Source organism: Rutidosis leptorrhynchoides, chromosome 1 (assembly GCF_046630445.1).
Source record: "Rutidosis leptorrhynchoides isolate AG116_Rl617_1_P2 chromosome 1, CSIRO_AGI_Rlap_v1, whole genome shotgun sequence".
In the NCBI taxonomy this organism is placed as follows: Eukaryota; Viridiplantae; Streptophyta; class Magnoliopsida; order Asterales; family Asteraceae; genus Rutidosis; species Rutidosis leptorrhynchoides.
The window spans coordinates 88,977,887-88,984,201 of record NC_092333.1 but is presented as its reverse complement, the minus strand read 5'-3'; positions in this window follow the sequence as shown (position 1 = coordinate 88,984,201).

Genomic DNA, 6,315 nt, shown 5'->3' with positions numbered 1-6,315 from the left:
AAGCTGTGTATTGTACGAGTACGAATACGGGTGCATACGAGTAGAATTGTTGATGAAACTGAACGAGAATGTAATTGTAAGCATTTTTGTTAAGTAGAAGTATTTTGATAAGTGTATTGAAGTCTTTCAAAAGTGTATAAATACATATTAAAACACTACATGTATATACATTTTAACTGAGTCGTTAAGTCATCGTTAGTCGTTACATGTAAGTGTTGTTTTGAAACCTTTAGGTTAACGATCTTGTTAAATGTTGTTAACCCAATGTTTATAATAACAAAAGAGATTTTAAATTATTATATTATCATGATATTATGATGTACGAATATCTCTTAATGTGATATATATACATTAAATGTCGTTACAACGATAAACGTTACATATATGTCTCGTTTCAAAATCATTAAGTTAGTAGTCTTGTTTTTACATATGTAGTTCATTGTTAATATAATTAATGATATGTTTACTTATCATAATATCATGTTAACTATATATATAACCATATATATGTCATCATATAGTTTTTTTACAAGTTTTAACGTTCGTGAATCACCGGTCAACTTGGGTGGTCAATTGTCTATATGAAACCTATTTCAATTAATCAAGTCTTAACAAGTTTGATTGCTTAACATGTTGGAAACATTTAATCATGTAAATATCAATCTCAATTAATATATATAAACATGGAAAAGTTCGGGTCACTACAGTACCTACCCGTTAAATAAATTTCGTCCCGAAATTTTAAGCTGTTGAAGGTGTTGACGAATCTTCTGGAAATAGATGCGGGTATTTCTTCTTCATCTGATCTTCACGCTCCCAGGTGAACTCGGGTCCTCTACGAGCATTCCATCGAACCTTAACAATTGGTATCTTGTTTTGCTTAAGTCTTTTAACCTCACGATCCATTATTTCGACGGGTTCTTCGATGAATTGAAGTTTTTCGTTGATTTGGATTTCATCTAACGGAATAGTGAGATCTTCTTTAGCAAAACATTTCTTTAAATTCGAGACGTGGAAAGTGTTATGTACAGCCGCGAGTTGTTGAGGTAACTCTAGTCGGTAAGCTACTGGTCCGACACGATCAATAATCTTGAATGGTCCAATATACCTTGGATTTAATTTCCCTCGTTTACCAAATCGAACAACGCCTTTCCAAGGTGCAACTTTAAGCATGACCATCTCTCCAATTTCAAATTCTATATCTTTTCTTTTAATGTCAGCGTAGCTCTTTTGTCGACTTTGGGCGGTTTTCAACCGTTGTTGAATTTGGATGATCTTCTCGGTAGTTTCTTGTATAATCTCCGGACCCGTAATCTGTCTATCCCCCACTTCACTCCAACAAATCGGAGACTTGCACTTTCTACCATAAAGTGCTTCAAACGGCGCCATCTCAATGCTTGAATGGTAGCTGTTGTTGTAGGAAAATTCTGCTAACGGTAGATGTCGATCCCAACTGTTTCCGAAATCAATAACACATGCTCGTAGCATGTCTTCAAGCGTTTGTATCGTCCTTTCGCTCTGCCCATCAGTTTGTGGATGATAGGCAGTACTCATGTCTAGACGAGTTCCTAATGCTTGCTGTAATGTCTGCCAGAATCTTGAAATAAATCTGCCATCCCTATCAGAGATAATAGAGATTGGTATTCCATGTCTGGAGATGACTTCCTTCAAATACAGTCGTGCTAACTTCTCCATCTTGTCATCTTTTCTTATTGGCAAGAAGTGTGCTGATTTGGTGAGACGATCAACTATTACCCAAATAGTATCAAAACCACTTGCAGTCCTTGGCAATTTAGTGATGAAATCCATGGTAATGTTTTCCCATTTCCATTCTGGGATTTCGGGTTGTTGAAGTAGACCTGATGGTTTCTGATGCTCAGCTTTGACCTTAGAACACGTCAAACATTCTCCTACGTATTTAGCAACATCGGCTTTCATACCCGGCCACCAAAAATGTTTCTTGAGATCCTTGTACATCTTCCCCGTTCCAGGATGTATTGAGTATCTGGTTTTATGAGCTTCTCTAAGTACCATTTCTCTCATATCTCCAAATTTTGGTACCCAAATCCTTTCAGCCCTATACCGGGTTCCGTCTTCCCGAATATTAAGATGCTTCTCCGATCCTTTGGGTATTTCATCCTTTAAATTTCCCTCTTTTAAAACTCCTTGTTGCGCCTCCTTTATCTGAGTAGTAATGTTATTATGAATCATTATATTCATAGATTTTACTCGAATGGGTTCTCTATCCTTCCTGCTCAAGGCATCGGCTACCACATTTGCCTTCCCCGGGTGGTAACGAATCTCAAAATCGTAATCATTCAATAATTCAATCCACCTACGCTGCCTCATATTCAGTTGTTTCTGATTAAATATGTGTTGAAGACTTTTGTGGTCGGTATATATAATACTTTTGACCCCATATAAGTAATGCCTCCAAGTCTTTAATGCAAAAACAACCGCGCCTAATTCCAAATCATGCGTCGTATAATTTTGTTCGTGAATCTTCAATTGTCTAGACGCATAAGCAATCACCTTCGTTCGTTGCATTAATACACAACCGAGACCTTGCTTTGATGCATCACAATAAATCACAAAATCATCATTCCCTTCAGGCAATGACAATATAGGTGCCGTAGTTAGCTTTTTCTTCAATAACTGAAACGCTTTCTCTTGTTCATCATTCCATTCAAATTTCTTCCCTTTATGCGTTAATGCAGTCAAGGGTTTTGCTATTCTGGAAAAGTCTTGGATGAACCTTCTGTAGTAACCAGCTAGTCCTAAAAACTGGCGTATGTGTTTCGGAGTTTTCGGGGTTTCCCACTTTTCAACAGTTTCTATCTTTGCCGGATCCACCTTAATACCTTCTTTGTTCACTATGTGACCGAGGAATTGAACTTCTTCCAACCAAAATGCACACTTTGAAAACTTAGCGTACAATTCTTCCTTCCTCAATACTTCTAACACCTTTCTCAAATGTTCACCGTGTTCTTGGTCATTCTTTGAGTAAATAAGTATGTCATCAATGAAAACAATGACAAACTTGTCAAGGTATGGTCCACACACTCGGTTCATAAGGTCCATGAACACAGCTGGTGCATTAGTTAAACCAAACGGCATGACCATAAACTCGTAATGACCGTAACGTGTTCTGAAAGCAGTCTTTGGAATATCATCTTCTTTCACCCGCATTTGATGATACCCGGAACGTAAGTCAATCTTTGAATAAACAGACGAGCCTTGTAGTTGATCAAATAAGTCGTCGATTCTCGGTAGTGGGTAGCGGTTCTTGATGGTAAGTTTGTTCAACTCTCGGTAGTCGATACACAACCTGAATGTACCATCTTTCTTCTTGACAAACAAAACAGGAGCTCCCCACGGTGATGTGCTTGGTCGAATGAAATCACGCTCTAAAAGTTCTTGTAATTGGCTTTGTAGTTCTTTCATCTCGCTGGGTGCGAGTCTGTAAGGAGCACGAGCTATTGGTGCAGCTCCTGGTACAAGATCTATTTGAAATTCAACGGATCGATGTGGGGGTAATCCCGGTAATTCTTTCGAAAATACATCAGGAAATTCTTTTGCGACGGGAACATCATTGATGCTCTTTTCTTCAGTTTGTACTTTCTCGACGTGTGCTAGAACAGCATAGCAACCTTTTCTTATTAGTTTTTGTGCCTTCAAATTACTAATAAGATGTAGCTTCGTGTTGCCCTTTTCTCCGTACACCATTAAGGGTTTTCCTTTTTCTCGTATAATGCGAATTGCATTTTTGTAACAAACGATCTCCGCTTTCACTTCTTTCAACCAGTCCATACCGATTATCACATCAAAACTCCCTAACTCTACTGGTATCAAATCAATCTTAAATGTTTCGCTAACCAGTTTAATTTCTCGATTCCGACATATATTATCTGCTGAAATTAATTTACCATTTGCTAATTCGAGTAAAAATTTACTATCCAAAGGCGTCAATGGACAACTTAATTTAGCACAAAAATCATTACTCATATAGCTTCTATCCGCACCCGAATCAAATAAAACTTAAGCAGATTTATTGTCAATAAGAAACGTACCCGTAACAAGCTCCGGGTCTTCCTGTGCCTCTGCCGCATTAATATTGAAAACTCTTCCACGGCCTTGTCCATTCGTGTTCTCCTGGTTCGGGCAATTTCTAATAATGTGGCCTGGTTTTCCACATTTATAACAAACTACATTGGCATAACTTGCTCCGACACTACTTGCTCCGCCATTACTCGTTCCGACACCATTTGTTCCTTTCGTTCTATTAACCCCTGGTCCGTAGACCTCACACTTCGCCGCGCTATGACCATTTCTTTTACACTTGTTGCAAAATTTGGTGCAGAACCCCGAGTGATTCTTTTCACACCTTTGGCATAGTTGCTTCTGATTGTTGTTGTTGTTGTTGCGGTTATTATTGTTGTTGGGATGATTGTTGTAGTTGCTGTTGTTGTTGTTGTTGTTGTTGGGCCGTTTGTTGTAGTTGCGATTGATGTTGCGATTGTTGGGATAATTGTTGCGATTATTGTTGTAATTGTTGTATTGGTGATTCTTATCACCGTTTTCCTCCCACTTTCTTTTGACTTGCTTCACATTGGCCTCTTCAGCAGTCTGTTCTTTAATTCTTTCTTCAATTTGGTTCACGAGTTTGTGAGCCATTCTACATGCCTGTTGTATGGAGGCGGGCTCGTGTGAACTTATATCTTCTTGGATTCTTTCCGGTAATCCTTTCACAAACGCGTCGATCTTCTCTTCCTCATCTTCGAATGCTCCCGGACACAATAGGCACAATTCTGTGAATCGTCTTTCGTACGTGGTAATATCAAATCCTTGGGTTCGTAACCCTCTAAGTTCTGTCTTGAGCTTATTGACCTCGGTTCTGGGACGGTACTTCTCGTTCATCAAGTGCTTGAATGCTGACCACGGTAGTGCGTACGCATCATCTTGTCCCACTTGCTCTAGATAGGTATTCCACCATGTTAACGCAGAACCTGTGAAGGTATGCGTAGCGTACTTCACTTTGTCCTCTTCAGTACACTTACTTATGGCAAACACCGATTCAACCTTCTTGGTCCACCGTTTCAATCCGATCGGTCCTTCGGTTCCATCAAATTCCAAAGGTTTGCAGGCAGTGAATTCTTTGTAGGTGCATCCTACACGATTTCCTGTACTGCTAGATCCAAGGTTATTGTTGGTATGTAGCGCAGCCTGTACTGCGGCTATGTTTGAAGCTAGAAAAGTACGGAATTCCTCTTCATTCATATTCACGGTGTGTCGAGTAGTCGGTGCCATTTCCTTCAAAATAGTTAAATGGAACAAGTTAATCATACAGAATATTAAGAGTAGTTAATAGTATTTCGTAGCATAATATGAACTCATTTATAAAAGCTTTTTCTTCATATTAGCGTTTTATAAGTTTAAATTCGGGTAGTACCTACCCGTTAAGTTCATACTTAGTAGCTAATATACAATTCAACTACTACAATTCTATATGAAAAACTGATTGTAATAATATTTCGCGTTCAAACTTTTATACAATATTTTACAAACTTACAATACCGCTTATTTTACATAAAGCATGAAATATAGCACACAATAACTTTGATACAAGATAGTTGTGAAGACAATTCTAGCTAGTACACAAGTCGTTCGGCAAAGGCAATAAAGACACGTAATTCATACGTCCAGAAACAAGTCATGCATTCTGGTTTTACTAGGACTACTTCCCATCCTTGGTCTTGTGCAACATAACCATTATGGCCGTTGATAAGACAGCGTGTTGTAACGTCATCAAAGGGACGAGGGTTACGTAATGTCCAACAGTCCCGTAATAATCTAAAAACCTCATTTCTTACCCCAATTACCGACTCCGTCACTTGTGGAAACGTTTTGTTTAATAGTTGTAGCCCGATGTTCTTGTTCTCACTTTGGTGAGAAGCGAACATTACTAATCCGTAAGCATAACATGCTTCTTTATGTTGCATGTTAGCCGCTTTTTCTAAATCACGAAGTCCAATATTCGGATATATTGAGTCAAAATAATTTCTTAACCCGTTGCGTAAAATAGCATTTGGGTTCCCCGCAATATATGCGTCAAAGTAAACACATCGTAACTTATGGGTTTCCCAATGTGATATCCCCCATCTTTCAAACGAAAGTCTCTTATAAACCAAGACATTCTTGGAACGTTCTTCGAATGTCTTACAAACTGATCTCGCCTTAAATAGTTGTGCCGAAGAATTCTGGCCGACTCTAGACAAGATTTCATCAATCATGTCTCCGGGTAGGTCTCTTAAAATA